Source organism: Aotus nancymaae, unplaced genomic scaffold (assembly GCF_030222135.1).
Source record: "Aotus nancymaae isolate 86718 unplaced genomic scaffold, 86718_ANA_hifiasm-v0.15.2.pri h1tg000067l, whole genome shotgun sequence".
In the NCBI taxonomy this organism is placed as follows: domain Eukaryota; kingdom Metazoa; phylum Chordata; class Mammalia; order Primates; family Aotidae; genus Aotus; species Aotus nancymaae.
In genome coordinates, this window is record NW_026988482.1 from 37265382 (window position 1) to 37283378 (window position 17997).

Consider the following 17997-nt stretch of genomic DNA (forward strand, 5'->3'; position numbering starts at 1 on the left):
TTCTGCATTGACCTGACAGTGAAGAGCCAGGCTTTGTGGATCAGGGCTGGGTTTAAATAAATAAATTTTACCTCATCCTTAATTTTCTCACTGGGAAAATGGTGATAATTCTAATTATCCAGTGTCCTGGGATAGTTATAGTTATTCAATAACATAATGAGTTCTTTAAAAAATTACTTGTTTTTATATAAATTCAAGTGATTTTACCATTAGAATCAATATAATTAGAAAATAAAGTTTAAAGCTTTAGGAGACTCAAAGCCAGCATGAATTTTGACTCAGTCAAGAAATAAAAACAAAACAGAATTTTGTCTGTGACAGAGATGAAGCCTGGGTGCTTTCATTAATTTTTGTATCTTTGGAGGAAGTTGGGGAATAGACAAGTCAAGGGTAGATTAAAAGGGATTAGAAATGTATCAGTCATATTTGTTACATTCTAGCACACCACTATTCAATGTTAGCCACGTGTATAATTTTAAGTTTTATAGTTGCCACATTAAAAAAAATAGAAACAGGTGAAATGAATTTTAATATACTTCTTCTAACCCAACATAGCTGAAATAACATTTCAACATGTAATTGGTATATACATTATTAATGAGATAGTTTACATTCAAAAACTGCTATGCCTTTGGAATCTGGTGTATTTTACCCTTACACCATATCTCAATTCGAGGAACCAAATTGCCAAGTGTTCAATAGACACATGTGGCTAGTGGCTATTGTACTGGACCAGGTTAACCTAAAGCATAGAATAAACTCACTTCTAAACTGCTTAAGCTTTCCTGCTCTGACCTACAGATATTGATATAAGTGAAACTGAAGAGAAAATCACAGTTATTTTTTATGTGCTTGAAACCATTTGAACTGTAATATTACAGTAGCATTTGATTTGCTCATAATCTGTAACATAAATTTATTTTAAACAGACTGGCATTAATCTAGTTCACAAATCCTTACAGTATAGGACCAACCAAGGTGTCTCACAGGATTTCTTGCTCAGAATTCCTTCTAAGACAGTGTCAATACTAGCTTTGCATGATTTTGGGAGTGGGGTGGGACCATGAGGCAGGAGAGGAATGGAGGCCAACAGACCTCACTGTTGTCTTAAATGTTTAAGTAATTGGAATAAAATTATGCTCATACCATATGAATGATCAAGATTGATTGTTGACCCAGGGTAAGTCTATTTTCTCTCTAACCTTTCCTTAAACAAGCATGGTGGTCATTTAGTTAAGAAATATTTACAGAGTACCCACCCTCTGCCCAGCCCTGCACTAGACCCTAAGGGTTCAGTGGTCAGCACACTCAACCCCGATCTCATTCGTCATTTCTTAGGGCTGGGCACTAAGGAATCAAAAGAAATAAGGTCCTTTTTTCAGGGATCTTACAGTCTAGACGGAGAGGAAAAGGCAAGCCAAAAAGCACATAAAATCATGATTGAGGATTTCAGAGAAGAGAAATTACAGAATATAAAACTCTCAAAAGAGAAAGGAAGAAATTTCAGGAACAATAATTTCAGTCAGGTTCAGAGAACACACATCATGAAGACACACATTAAGCTCTCAGCAAGAGAGTTGGGGACATGGACTTCAGTGGCAGAACTTTGTTTATATCTGGGTTTTGCCGCCTGCTGGTTTACAATTCACTACTTTTCTCACAACGAATTCAGCAAGCCTAGTGCTTTAGTCAACTCACTAGCCATGTCTCCCTGGGCAAATGACTAACCTCTCTAAAGCTCAGTTTTCTCATCTGTAAAATGGGATCAATATTGATCTCATAGGTTTGTTGTGAGCATTAACTAAGATAAGCAAAATACTCACTGCAAACTTAGCACAGGATGAATGCTCAATACATGTTAGCTACTGTGATGATGAATTATCATTTTTTTTTTTTTGAGACATAGTCTCATGAGTCTCACTGTTGCCCAGGCTGGAGTACAGTGGTGTGATCTCGGTTCACTACAACTTCCACCTTCTGGGTTCCAGTGATTCTTGTGCCTCAGCCTCTCAAGTAGCTGGGACTACAAGTGCACACTACCACACCTGGCTAATTTCTGTATTTTTAGTAGAGATGGGGTTTCACCATGTTGGCCAGGCTGGTCTTGAACTCCTGACCTCAGGTGATCTACCTGCCTCAGCTTCCTAAAGTGTTGAGATTACAGGTGTGAGCCACTGCGCCCACTCTAATTCTCATCTTTAGTGTTTGTACATACTGTTCCCTTAAGAATGCCCGCCTCTGGGGACATTTCACATGTACACATCTTTAAATTTAGTACATGTACTTTCTTCCAGACTCCCCAGGTGGAGGTCACTATTTTCTCAGCATTTTGTTCAAGTCCTATGGGAGCATGTTTTATGTGGTGAAGTAGTGATTTATGTAAACTCGAGTGCTCATAGGCAGAACCATGAGTCAGGAATTGAGAGCACAGGCTTGGGGTTCAAGAGACACAGGTTCAAATCCTGGTGATACCACTCACTTCCAAGCTGGATGACCTTAGGCAAGCTACTTTCCCTAAGCCTTGGTTCCTCATTAAAAAATTTGGATGATAAATATGACCTCCCAAAGTTGCTGAAAAGATGAAAAGGAAATCGGGTAATATATCTCACGATCTTAACACATAGTCTGGCAAAAAAGAAGAGTCAAATGATAAGGAGCTCATTGAGATGATAAACTCAATGGCGCCCAAGATTCTGCATGATGTAGCCTGATTCTGACTTGCTCTACTCTGCTCTACTTACTCTGGTCTCCAGCACACTGGCATCTTTTCTACTTCTCAACTGTGCCCTAACTTTTCTTGCCTAAGAGCCTTTGCCCTTGCTGTTCCCTTTGCCAGGGATGCCCTTCTGGTTTCCCCATGACTGGCCCCTTAGGGTTCAGCCGAGCCAGCATCCCCTGGGAAGCTCTTCCCTGACCATTCAGTCGACAGTAATGTCCCCCTAGCTAATCTCTGTCACAGTGCCCGGAAACCTTAGCATATCCCTCATAGTCATCACAGTTAGCACTTATCTTCTCTAAGGTAAAATTATTTAATTGTAACATGTACATAGAAAAATATACTTTATCAGCATATAGTATAAGGAATTCTTGTTCTTTTTTGTTTTTTTTGAGACATAGTCTTGCTCTGTCACCCAGGTTGGAGTGCAGTGGCATGATCTCAGCTCACTGCAACCTCCACCTCCCAGGTTCAAGCGATTCTCCTGCCTCAGCCTCCTGAGTAGCTGGGATTATAGGCAAGCACTACCATGCCTGGCTAATTTTTTATTATAAGTAGAGATGGGGTTTTGCAATGTTGACCAGGCTGGTTTTGAACTCCTGGCCTCAAGTAATCCACCTGCCTTGGCCTCCCAAAGTGCTGGGATTATAAGTGGAGCCACCACGCCTGGTCAGTATAAGAAAGTCTCACAAAGTACACTTTTCCAGATAACAAACTTTCATATCAAGATAACATTACCTAGACCCCAGAAACCCCTGCATATTCCCAAAGTCATTGCTCCCTTCAAAAGTGACCACTAGCCTAACTTCTATTATCATAAATGAGTGTTGTCTGTTTTTGAAGTTGGTATCAATACGATCATACATGATGAGATTCATCCCTGTGGTTAGAAGTAGCAATACCTGGTCCCTCCCCATTGCTGGTTAGTATTCAATTTTACAGGTATACCACAATTTATCCACTTTCCTATGATGTATATTAGGTCCTTCTTTATTTTAAAATTATACCTATTTTTCATTATCTATCTCTCCACCAGAATGTATATTTCACAAGTACAAGGACCATATCTGTCTTGTTCTCTGTTGTGCTTCTTGTTTAAAGCTGTGCATATCTGCTTGTTTACTGCTACGCACACAGTGGGCTCTCAACAAATATTTTCTAAATGAATACAGGAGCTTATTAAGGGCTTGATGTATGCCAGGCATATTGTTAGGCTCTGGCGATATAACAGCATCAAGGCACAGTCTTAGCTCTAGAGTTTCTCACAGTTGAGTCAGAAATCGCATACTCTTCTTAGACTTCTTAACACACTTTGCCAATTGCATGAGTGAATGAAAATCTTACTTAGAAGCTTGCAAAGCCAGTCTAAGAATCAGTTGTGGGAGAGTTTGTCTCTGGTTAAAAGTTAACTGACCTAGATAGCATTGAACCTGAAAGGTGACCTTGCATGAATAAATTGAAATAATTGGGCCAGAGTAGCTGACAGTACAACTCTAAATAAACAAATGGGCTTCGATGAGCTGCTTAGAGAGAGAATCCTCCTAAAATAGAAGTCCATCTAAAAGCATTTAATATGTATAGAAACTACTTGTGCATCAAGGTCAGAATTCATAATTGCAGTAAGGAATTCCAAGCAGAAAACCTGAAAAGATGAAAGATGATTATTGTAAGAGAAAGTGCAGCAGCAGCGTTTGCTAGAACTATTCAAGCATTCTTGGTTCCGTCTACCTCATTAACCAAGAACTGAAAATTCCCACTGCATTTCAGGCAGTTTGTAATTTACTGAAGCATTCTGGAGAAGTGTGAAATGTGATCTACAGTGAGAAAACTGCATGTTCTAAGTGTTGGTCTCAGCAGAGGCAATGTTGAAGTTAGAGCAAGCTTAGGTCAAATCCTACCTCTGCTATGAGACCTTGGTCAAGTAGTTGGCTTTGGGTTTTTCCTCTGTAAATAGGGGAAAGCAATATCTACTTTACACAGTCTTTGTGAGAACTAGGTGGGATAATACATGCATAATACACATATTTATAGTACATATAATATATAGCATAGTATTTGGCATAGAGTAAGGACCCAATAAAAGCAATATAAGAAGTATTATTATTTTCTTTTCCCTATCATTAAACTTTTATCTTCTTTCAATGCTTTTTTTTTTCTTATTTACTCAGCCTCTTAAAGGTATTATTGATGTGGTATTCCTTACCTCATTCTTTCTTGGCCCATTATTTTAGAGACTGCAAAGGCAATTATTCCCTTCCTAGTTTTTCTTGCAGTTCTCGGTGGCCATGTAACAGAGACAGAAAACTATTGTGGGGTCTTCTGGACACATATTTAAAGTCCTTATAAAAAGGAGCATAATTGCTGTTATAACTCTCTCTTCCTGCTGCCCCTTCTTCTGCTGAGAATACAAATATATTGTCTACAGCCATGGTATCTATCTCATGACCATCCAGGGAAGACCAGGAGCATCACAGAAATGTGGTTCTTATGTTTCTGGGTGGCTGAACAAATGTTTGTAGACACCCATCTCTGGACTTCTCATTATGTGAGAAAAAAAACGAATGCCTACTTGTTCAAGTCACTGTATGTTTTCTCTTAATGGCAGCTGAATGCATTCTTAATGGATACACGTGGTTTGCCATAGTCATAGCAGAACACGTACTTACTAAAATGCTTATTGGTTAATATGTCTCCTATTGCAACAGCAACTCTATCAGAAAGAAGGGGGAAGCAATGCTTACTGTAAAAGAAGGAATTTGAAATAGCAGCATTCTAAGCATAGGCAACGGGGAGTAGGAAAGTATCTTTGGGTGTATGGAGATGTTCAAGTTCTACACATAAGTGAGGTCCTTTTCTACTTAGAGTATAATGTCAGCATTGTATATTGCAATTTAATAATATGAGCTGTGCTTTTTCTTTTTAAAAAAGAAATCATTATCTGAAAAAAGGAGACAAGTTTTAAAAGCTTTCCTTTATTATAGATAACTGGAAAAAATGTTCACTCAACAAGGGCTTAAAAATCATCAGCTAACCTGGAGAAATTAGGGCAGTGTTTATTCCTTGAAGACTTCAAAATTTTATATCAGGCCATGAATTTCATTAACACATAAAATATCCTTTCTACAACCAGATTAAAATATTGTCTACCCTAAATGAAGTCCTGCTTTTAGAAAATTTAGCAATCGCATCATCTTAACCAAATATTTACTTGTTTACATAAAGTTCTTCTCACCTTTTATATTATATGTGTATAATTATATAACGCACTCTGAAAAAGGCATTTTAAGTGAGTTTTATTCATTTGCTTGAAGAAAAAATCTGAAAGATTTTGTCATGGCAAAATAGGAACGAGCAATTCTGAAATGCAAGTTGAAGGAGGCAAAACATATTGAAGGTGGGAAGAGTTATGATGAGGCTGTCACTCTGGACTTCCCTTTGGAACATGGTTTCCCAAAATTCAACTATTCAAATAATAATTGAATTATTTAAGTAATACTCCCATGAGTATGTCCTCCCCATGTACTAACCATACTATTTACCTTTTGTTTTTATATTACAATATATCAGATCACTTTTTAACTAAAACTTGTTCTAAGCAATAATATCTGAAATCCCAGGCTTTATGTAGCAGCTATAGTTAAAATAGATATGTTCCAACTCTTTCATATCTCTACCACATTTTACGAAATGCTTCTTTAGAAAAAAATGTAAAATTCTGCTATATATAACAGTTCTTGCTCATTTAAAAAAAATTTAGGGTAGGCCAGGTGTGGTGGCTCACACTTGTAATCCCAGCACTTCAGGAGGCTGAGGCAGGCGGATCATGAGGTCAGGAGATCAAGACTATCTTGGTCAACATGGTGAAACCCTGTCTCTACAAAAAATACAAAAATTAGCTGGGCATGGTGGCATGCACCTGTAGTTCCAGTTACTCAGGAAGCTTAGGTAAGAGAATTGCTTGAACCCAGGAGGCAGAGGTTGCAGTCAGCCGAGATCGCACCACTGCACTCCAGCCTGGCGACAGAGTGAGACTCTGTCTCAAAAAAAAAAAAAAAAAAAAAAAGGATAGCAGCTATATATAATTATTACTTTTTAAAAATTAGCTCAATTTTAAAATTATTTAATAATAGAAAGGCCAATCAGCTTGTTATTCCTAAAGATCTATTTTTGGGCAGAAGAGAAAGAATAAAGAACTATAAGATGGCCACATGATACTTTAACAGAGTTCTATGACCTACAGGGAAATGAACTTGGAGACATAATTTGAACATTGATTAGGATGGGATTCGCGCAGCAAACAATTATCTAGCAGAAGAGGAAAAAAATGGGAAAAATGCATCTAGAAGGTGAGTTGGGGCTAAAGATTGGACTGAAGAGGAAAAGGATCGAAGAAAGGGGAAGAAGAGAAGAGAAGGTGAAGGTCTACTTTTTACCCTTCTGCCCACAAAGCTCTTAAAAGCTGTTCTTTAGTAGGACAAATGTTCTACCCTTGAATCCAAAAACATTACAAAAAAAGAACATATTTTTCCAATTTGGAAGTACTCAGGCAGTACTCACATGGATTCTTATGGCATGTGGTCAAATAAGGAGTTCTAGAGACAAAGGTCGCATTAAGAGTTAGTTGGCGAGTTGCCACCGTTCTCAAACGTTTCGATTTCAAGTCTCTTTCCCCTCTTAAAAATCACGGAAGACTTCAGAGACGTTTTGTTTATATAAGTTGTTTTATAGCTATTAACAAATATTGAAGTTGATATTAAAACTGGGAGTTTAAAATATTAACTCATTAAAAATAACAATAAACTCATCATATGTCAAATTGAAATAATAAACTTTTATGAAAATATTTTCCAAAACAAAACAATAGTGAAAAGGCTGGCAACATTTTATAGTATTGCAAATATATTTTAGAGATTAGTAGAGGACAGATAGATTCTCATTTGTGTTTCCACATTCAGCCTGTTGTGAAATGCTGTTTTGGTTGAAGTATATGAAGAAAATCTGGACTCCCACAGATAAACTGTTGGTAAACTGAGGGATATTGTAATAGCCTTTTCAGTTAAATGGGGTAGTCTTCCTGATACTATACCAAAGCTCAAATAGTGGTGTTTTCTTGAAAGTTAGATGCAATGTAAAATCAGACACCATCTCAATGACCTTTTATATTCAATTACATTAAAACCTATTGGTCTGTCTTGCTATTTGAATGAATCTTTTACCCATAAGTGTTTTTTTGTTTTGGTTTGTTTTGTTTTTGAGACAGAGTCTTTCATTCTGTCACTCAGGCTGGAGTGCAGTGGTGTGACCTCGGCTCACTGCAACCTCTGCCTCCCAGGTTGAAGCGATTCTCATGCTTCAGCCTACCAAGTAGCTGGGATTACAGGTGTGTACCACCACACCAGCCAATTTTTGTGTTTTTTTTTTTTTTTTTTTTTTTAAGTAGAGATGGCTTTTCATCATGTTGGCCAGGCTGGTCTCAAACTCCTGGCCTCAAGCAATCCACCCGCCTCGGCCTCCCAAAGTGCTGGGATTACAAGCATGAGCCACTGCACCCGGCCCATAAGTAGTTTTATTTTTTTTTAAATCATATATTGGTCATATCAAAAATGAATTCAGTGAGTTATATTTATTTTCCAAATGTTTACACATTTCATCACACAATACATAAAAATCGTATGACTTAATATTACCATTGATATCAAAAAAATCTTTAGGTATTAATAAACTGTCCAGATTATGATGGTGGCTTGAAATCTCAAATTACTGGCAAAAAACACTGTCAGTTGTTTTTCTTAAAGTAACAGGCTCCCTCCATCTACAAAATATTTAAATTTGTCTGTGATTGTTTTTCCAAGTAAAAATGATATTCCATTTTTTTGAAAGGCTCGCTTAGTTGGCAACTCAATCAGACAATTCCCTTCCCAGGAGACAACCATTGTCCTTCCTCATGCTACCTAAGTGCTTTCTGCATATTTACCATTTTATTGTATCGGATATTAAAAAGTATGTGCCCCCAAAATTTAATAAAATTAACACTTTCTATGGTTTTATCAAGGAAAGTATTCCATGAGGTTGACTGTTTTTAAGCAGGAAGTACATGGCCATGAGAAATACAATGATTACTAGTACAGTTTGTCACCACTGCCTTGGTTTGTGCTAAAGTACCAGCAGACTTCCTCATCGCTACTTTTGCATCATTCTTGAAAATGTTAATACAGTAAGAAAAAAAGCATGTAATATCTTGGCATTACTAGGAAAATCACCTTGCAGACTTCCAGGGGCATGTAGACTATGCTTTGAGAACCACTGCTCTAGTGAATCAATGAATCTGCTAGTAGTGAATTTACTACCAGCAAGATAATAGTCAGGAAGAGAGTGTAGGGTATGAACTTGGAGAACACAGCACGAGAATGTAATAGGCAGAAAACAGAACATGGTACAGAGGCTTGCATGCCAAACTGAGAAGTTAGGCTTTAATTCAAAGAATCATGGGAAACCATCGAAGTGTTTTTGCAAAGGAGTGACATGGTTTAAGAACGTGCAGAATCAAGGAACAAATATGAGTCTGGGGGTGAGCGTAGAATCAGGAGAATGTTTCAGGCTTGCTGTGATATTTGAAAGGAGGGTCCTGAATAGTATCTAGAATCTCAGTTTTCAGAGACAGGGAGAGCTGGGAAAAGAGGAAGGTGGTAGGGAGAAAAGGCGAGAGACAGATAAGGAGGGCATTCAGGGTGAGGGTCCAAAATGGGCAGAATAAAGACAAAGGTGAGAAAATGTGGGGCCTTCTTGGAGGAAACAGTAAGAATATCTTTTGTCAATTTACAATCTAGACCCTGCTGGCTGGAAAAACAAGGATTAGAGGCAGCTGTCTGTATGAGTATACACAACAGAGGAGTCCAAAAATAAAGTCACAACTATTAGAAATGAAACGGCAGATAGTTCCATTTGGCTGGAGCTCAGATTAAAAGACTAGCACAGCAACATATGAAATCACTAAATCACCACACACCATCTTGGGTCTTATAAAATTTAATAGTGAACTTATCAGTAGCAATTATTTCCAGAGAAAAAGTTGAAAAAATCTGAATGCAGTCTATGTACAGGTTATACGTGATGCTAATGTAACATTCACAGACTGTGACCATGAGCTTCACTGACACTGATTTAGATAAGAACCTTATCCTGTTCGCCATGAACAAGGAGAGAAGGTACATGTGATTGACAGTCACTTTTCAGGCTGCTAGGGGATGTGGAGGAATGTGGAGACCTTGGCTGGTTGTTCTAACAATCACCATTCAGGATCCAGAAGAGCAGAGAGAAGAAACAAGACAGTCTGAAGGTGAGCTGAAACTGGGAAATACAGAAAACACAAGTGCACACCCTAATGTAAACTAGGAACTTTAGTTAATAATAATGTATCTGCATTGGCTCATTAACTGTAACAAATATAGCACACTAATGCAAGGTGTTAATGATAGAGGAAACTGTGTTGGAGGTAGGGGGATAAGGAGTATATGAGAACTCTCTGTACTTTCTGCTTAATTTTTTTATAAGCCCAAAACTGCTCCAAAAATAAAGTGTATTAATTAAGGAGACACACATATGTGCACACAAAGACCTTCTATAGGATCCAAATATAGCAGCACACATGATGCAGGCCTAAGCATGTCCAGGGAAGAACAGAAAATTCTATCACTCAAGCCTGTCCTGATATTCAGAAGCAGGAAAGAGTAAAAAGCCATCAGCACATCTGAGTTTCATCATCTGATGTCTTAGAGCAATATGAGCTGGCTGAATTGTACAGAGATTTCAGAGACTTTTCTGCACCCACAAATGAGTTCTGGCTTATTAAAATGATATTTATCATTGGCTCAATTCTCCCTCTGTGATTTTATATTATTAATAATTTAAAGGCTTCAATGATTTGATTACTCTTGCTCCATCTGACAGAGAAATAGCTTTGGATCCTTTTGGAAGCAGTGGAGAGGTGAACTTCCCTCACACTGAGTGACACCACTTGCCCTATCAATGGACAAACAGTGTTTATTTCATGTATTGGTAAACACATGGAGATACTTCATGGAATATTACTGAAATCACTTTGGAGATAGCTCCTTTTTCCCTTTATAATATTTGTTTGAAAGAAATGTCAAGAACATGTCCCTGTGGTTAACAGTAGTTCAAATTTCATTTTTTTTGGTAAATCCACTGTTTTAGTAACTCCACTGATGCATTTTAAAGGTATTAATGCCATTTAAAAGTCTTTCTATCTTTTCCCTTTACTTTTTTCACTTGGCAAAACCTTACTTGTCTATCAAAAGTCGATTTCAGATCACTTCTCTCTGATGGCCCCTCCAGCCCCTGAATGGTACTTTTTTTGTCTGAACTCCCTCATCCCTGACTCTTGGTATTTATTATATGCTTAATATAAAGCATAAACTTTAATGTCTGCTTGCATCAGCATTACCCATGAAGCTTGCAGAAAATATTGATGCCTATACACCCACCACAGACCCACCCACTTGGAATGGCTGGGAATAGAAACCCAGGTATGTACAAGTTTAGAAACTTCATGAGCATTTCTGATATAAGCCAAAGTTGAGAGCCATTGCAAGAAACACCTGCTGAACGAACTGAACTATGGCATATTACAGGTATTTCCTATTCTTTTTAGTATGAGTTAAATATTCTGCAACTTCATGTGAAATAGAAACTAGATTTTTCTTTTTCAGAAAGAACCTTTATTTACTTTTTTTTTAAGATGGAGTCTTCCTCTGTCACTCAGTGGCATGATCTCTGCTCACTGCAACCTCTGCCTCCCGGATTCAAGCGATTCTCCTGTCTCAGCCTCCTGAGTAGCTCGGAATACAGGCACGTGCCACCATGCCTGGCTAATTTTTGTAGTTTTAGTAGAGATGGGGTTTCGTCATGTTGGCCAGGCTGGTCCAGAACTCCTGACCTCAGGTGATCCACCCACTGAGGCCTTCCCTAGTGCTGGGATTATAGTAACCTCTTAGGCTTTCTTGCCAGATGTTTATAGAGCTAGTGCTTTCTGGGCTGAGTTGTTTTGACCCTTCTGAGCTTCCAGAGGAGGCACTGCCTTCTGGCCTGTGGCTTTCTGGACAGGAACCTTCTGGGTTGCAGCCTACTTGCCCGCAGCGGTCATCTTTTCCTGCTGGAACTTTAGCAGCAGCACTCTTAATAACAGGTGCTTTTTTGGGAAAAGCTTTCAGGAGAGCTGCCTTTTGAAACTTCTTAACTTCATTCTTGATTATTCTGTTCCTCATTTTGCCTTCATGACTTTAAAATGATCAAAATCTGCCATCTTGGCTTTCCCTTCTCTGGCTTCAATCTTTTTGGCCTATTGTGTGTCTGCCCATTTTGTATTGTCTGCCTTCTGCCAGGCTTGTGGGACATAAGCCTTGGTGGGTACTGTGTGGAAACTTGAGGATGAAGTCAGTGAGCTGCATGCATTTGAAAGGCATAGACTACCTCCTTACATGAGTGCAAGGTTCATCGACCAAAGGCCTGTTCTGATCAACGACATCTACAATTGTGACCAGTTTTCCAGCATAAGGCCCTAAGAAGATGTAGGCTACTGGCCACTCTCCATGAAACTCCTGAGCACCATGTCAGTGGCGTTCAATGAGAAGGAAACTAGATTTTTCAACGCAGTTTTAGAAGACTAAATGAGGACTCAGTAGATGGTACAGTGAAGCAGGTTTAGTGGTAACATAAGGATGAAGTTCTGTTATTTGGAGCTTTTTATAAATGAATTAGGTTGTCATTTGATGCAACCTAGAGTATGTGACTACCACAGCCCCTTGCACATAGAGTTTATGGTACTTTGTGTCATAGGGTTTTTTTCCTTTATGTTTCCCAGGCTGGTCTCAAACTCCTGGGCTCAGGTACTGCTCCCGCCTTGGTTTCCCAAAATGCTGGAATTACAGGTGTGAGCCACTGTGTCTGACCCCAGGGGTATTTTCCATATAGAAAAATTATCTAAAACTTGAAAATATAGCCTGGGCAACATAGCGAGATCCCATACCTAAAAACTTTTTCAAAAAATTAACCAGGCATAGTGGTGCATGACTGTGGTCCCAGTTAGGCTGGATAATGAGGTTTGGGGATTGCTTGAGCCCAGCAGCTTGAGGCTGCAGTGACCTATAATGGCACCACTGCACTCCAGCCTGGGTAAGAGAGACCCATCTCAAAAATAATAATAAAAACAATAAAAATTAAACTTGAAAATAAAAATGAAAGATGAATGTGTCACCTAGTTTGTGATGAAGGGAATTGTTTAACAAGCCTGGAGAATGAGGTCCTCTCATTCTCCAGAAAAACTCTAAGTTTGTTTAACTTACTTTTTTCTACTGATTAGGTCCAAACTCTATGAAGCTAGAAGTTAACTTGTTGAATACTGATAAATTATAAATAATTTCTGTCTACTGGAAAAAAGATAACCTCCCAAATTATAGCATTATTGATCTAAAGAACATTAACCAATTTTGAATGTAACTCAGCAAACTTATTTTTGCATCCCTTTGCTGGCTGGCTATATAAATCTCTCATCCTTTATTGCACTTTGAACCAGCTTCTCCATTTTGCTAGTTCCTTCATTAATGAGTTAAATAAATCTTTGATAACAACTCATTAGATATTTATATGAGTCATGTTTTTAACTTTGTGAAAAATATACTTTGACAATATTTAAAGAACTTATCATAAGACTCGGCAGTTAAGTGCTATCCAATAAGTGTTAGTCATTATCTATCTCTTAGGAGGACTCTGTATGTTTATTTTTTTAAAAGATGCTATTAGGATACAATTTGCTTCATTATCTGTGTTTCTGGCTGCTCATATGAATGAGATCTATTCAGATAAGCAACCAACCTTGTGTTGCAGGAGGTGTACTTTTCTGGGGTAAAAGGAGATGTACCACTGTATTCACATAAAACATAACCAGGAGGCTTGTCCTGTGACAGACTCCACACTCTCTCTTAGGAATATTTGCTGCCCTGAAGGCTTACAGCAGACAAAGCCACCAGTCTTTTACAGCTGAGTTGGCTGCTGCCAAATATAAGAGCAGTGAATCCACTAGCAGGAACAACTTGAGGCCATGTCAGAATGCATCCTCCATGGATACACTTCCATTTAGAAATACAAAGGCCCTCCTACACAAACGTCCTTTCAAAGAATCAGTGGATTTGAAGTTGGGTGTCAGAGAGTAGATACCAGTAGAAAAGAGTAGATACGCTGAGTTGAGTCAGCTTCTTGGGCCTCTGATACATCAGCAGAGAAGGAACAATGACATCCGTGACTCCCAGCATGGGCAACCAAGAATCCAGGAGCAGAAATGGACAGGGGAGTAATGTGGGACAAGTCTTCTTAAAAGAGCAAGTTAGGCCAGGTGCAGTGGCTCAAGCCTGTAATCCCAGCACTTTGGGAGGCTGAGGCGGGCAGACTATGATGTCAAGAGATCGAGACCATCCTGGCCAACATGGTGAAACCCCACCTCTACTAAAAATAAAAAAAAAATAGTAAGTTAAATTTTGTCAGGAGAGATCAAAGGGCTAGAGAGAAAACTAATCCTGGGAGCAAGAACACACCCACAATTGTGTGTGTGGCATAGATGGCAGCTGAGGTGATCTCAGATGCCCCATGGCAGCCAGTACTCAAAGCCAAGCAGACTGCAGGATGGCAGGGGAGATATGAAAGCTGCACATTCCAAATCTTTGCAACTCAAAGGCTTCCTTTTGGAAGCTTGTCTCTTTGATTTAAAAAATAATAATAAAGGACCAGAGCAGGCCTTACAGCCTTCACTTCACTGAAATTCTTCATTTGTATTTGGTCCCCAGAACCCTCACAATTTGACTGAGATTTTTGAGTTATAAGAAGCTTCTATGAAAAGCTAAGTATCAATTTCTAGTCATTCATTTCCTAATGTCTCCCCTTACACATACTCAGTTGACATCTGCTCTACTGAGAGACCTGGATTTTTGGTGAAGGTTGAGAAGGACAGAGGCATCATTCTGGAGTGTTGGTTAAAAATATACAGGGAAAGGAGAAGATATCCAAAGGTGAGAGACAGAAAAGAAATACCAGAGGGGGGAAAAGACATTTCCCCCTCTGTACTTACTGTTCAAATCAGCACTTACTGTTCAAATTTCTGAAGCCCTAATTCATCCATCCATCCATCTATCCATCCATCTGCCCTTCCATCCATCCGTCCATTCTTCCATCTGTTCATCCATCCATCCATTCATGAACCCATACACCCACCTGTTCGACTACTTATTAAGCATCACTATGTGCCACGCACAGTTCTAGACACTGAAAAGCCAGTGATAATTTAAAAAGCAATAAATCTTGCCCTTTTGGAACTATTGTTCTAGTTGATGATCATGAGACCCAATGGATGATATGAGTTCACACCCAACACTTTACTTAATGTGTCATTAAAAGAAGTAAATTTGGACTCACACTTTTTTCTGAAGACACCAAAGGGCAAAATGGGTTTATGACTCAAATTTGGCCATAAAGGATGGTCACATTTCTTTCTCTAAAAAGATGTAGTACAGCATTTAAAGAGAAGAAATATTAGATTACATGGGGGCTAAACACTGGATCAGAGGAACGCGGCCTCAAAAATTATCTTTGGTGCATAAGCATAAGATTTTAGGAGTTTTGCATATAGTCTCTAGCATTTTTTTTTTTTTTTGAGATGAAGTCTTGTTCTGTCGCACAGGCAGAGGGCAGTAGCCTGATCTCATCTCACTGGGTTCAAACTCCATCTCCTGGGTTCAAACAATTCTCCTGCCTTAGCTTCTCAAGTAGCTGAGATTACAGGCACCTGCCACCATGCCTGGCTAATTTTTATATTTTTAGTAGAGAACGTGGTTTCGCCATGTTGGCTAGGCTGGTCTTGAACTCCTGACCTCAGGTGATCCACCCGCCTTGGCCTCCCATAGTGCTGGGATTACAGGCGTGAGCCATTGCGCCTGCACTAGTCTAGCATTTTTTAATATAGCATCCTACATTCCTCCAGAAAACTATTATGGTTCCAGAAAGAAAACAAATACTAAAAATGTGTGGCTTTCCTCGCACAAAGGTGACCTAAGTGATCAGTCAGACCTGGCAAGCAATGCCAGTGATGTGTGTTCTCTCCATGTCCCAGTAAAAGGCAAATTCCATTTTCAAGCACAGGTGGGAATGGTGCACCTCAAATTTTTTTAAACCACTGAGAACTACTATTGTTTCCTTCTACAGACCCAAGTTCTGAAAGACAACTTCCTAAAACTCTGTATTTATCAAGTAATGATAAACAAAGACTATTTCTTATTTTTATTAAACTGAGCCTCAGATCAGCAGTAGCTCTACACGGAACTGACGTAATTCCAGTTCTGATGTGTTAGTGGTCCTGGGAAAGTTGAGAGACAGCAAATATACATCGGGGCTCCTGGGCTCTGAAGCTAGACAACCATGTGGGACTTGAATTCTGGCTCAGCACTTATTAGTCATGAGACCTTAGGCAATTTTTTAACCTATCAGGCACAATTACAAAGTTAGGGGAGGCAAGTTAAAAAAGATATATGTGCAAGGCTATATGTTAAAGTATTACTTATAATAGCAAATGTCTATTGCTGGGGACTGGTTAAATAACAACTGTGTCGCCACATGATCAAGTACTGTATAAATAAAAAAGGAGTGGAGAATAGCTTTAGATACTGGTATGGAATGACCTCCATTGAATATTGTTAATTTAAAAATATGAAGTGGAGAAATACATGTATAGCATGATGCTATTTATCTAAGAGAGAAGGAGAGAAATATAAGTGCACATGTGTGAATGCACAAAAGCGCACTTACATGGCCCCAGAAGAAACACCACACATCTACAACCATCTGATCTTTGACGAACCTGGCAAAAACAAGCAATGGAGAAAGGACTCCATGTTTAATAAATGGTGTTGGGAAAACTGGCTAGCAATGTGCAGAAAGCAGAAACTGGACCCCTACCTGTCAGCTTACACTAAAATTAACTCCAGATGGATCAAAGATTTAAACATAAAACCTAACACCATAAAAACACTAGAAGAAAATGTAGACAAAACCATCCAGGATATAGGCATAGGCAAGGACTTCATGACTAAAACACCAAAAGCAATGACAATAAAAGCCAAGAGAGACAAATGTGATCTAATTAAACTCCAGAGCTTCTGTACAGCAAAAGAAACCATAATTAGAGTGAATAGGCAACCAACAGAATGGGAAAAATTTTTTGCAATCTACCCATCTGACAAAGGGCTAATATCCAGAATCTACAAAGAACCAAAACAGATATACAAGAAAAAAACAACCCCATTCAAAAGTGGGCAAAGGAAATAAACAGACACTTTTCAAAAGAAGACATATTTGAGGCCAATAAACATAGGATAAAGTGCTCATCATCACTGGTCATTAGAGAAATGCAAATCAAAACCACATTGAGATACCATCTCACGCCAGTTTGAATGGTGATCATTAAAAAATCTGGAGACAACAGATGCTGGAGAGGATGTGGAGAAGTAGGAACACTCTTACACAGTTGGTGGGGGTGTAAATTAGTTCAACCATTATGGAGGACAGTGTGGTGATTTCTCAAGGATCTAGAAATAGAAATTCCATTTGACCCAGCAATCCCATTACTGGGTATATACCCAAAGAACTATAAATCATTCTACTATAAAGACACATGCACACATATGTTCATTGCAGCCCTGTGAACAATAGTAAAGACCTAGAACCAACCCAAATGCCCATCAATGATAGACTGGACAAAGAAAATGTGGTACATATATACCATGGAATACTACGCAGCCATAAAAAACGATGAGTTCGTGTCCTTTGTAGGAACTTGGATGAATCTGGAAACCATCATTCTCAGCAAACTGACACAAGAACAGAAAGCCAAATACCACATGTTCTCACTTATAGGTGGGGTGTTGAACAACAAGAACACATGGACTCAGGGAGAGAAGCATCATACACTGGGGACAGTTGGGGGGGTAGGGGAGAGACAGCGGGGGGTGGAGAGGGAGGGGAGGGTGGGGAGGGATAACATGAGGAGAAATGCTAGATACAGTATGCACCTAAAGTAAAATAAATAAATTAAAAAAAAATGGAAGACAAACTAAAGCTTGAAATGAAATGATGTCTAGAGTGTGACCTCTAAATACCATTTCCTATGAAACTTAACTAGGGTTCCTTGGAGCAATGGCCGATTTCCTATCTTAAGCATGAAA

The 17997-nt window shown here is 38.8% G+C and overlaps 1 protein-coding gene and 1 pseudogene across 16 annotated transcripts in view; both read right to left on the reverse strand.

Moving 5' to 3' along the window:
- CADPS (calcium dependent secretion activator) overlaps window positions 1-17997 on the reverse strand; it is a 472594-nt gene that overhangs the window by 362451 nt on the left and 92146 nt on the right. The gene's annotated exons all lie outside the window — the stretch shown is intronic.
- LOC105729002 (large ribosomal subunit protein eL14-like) lies at window positions 11727-12344 on the reverse strand (annotated as a pseudogene).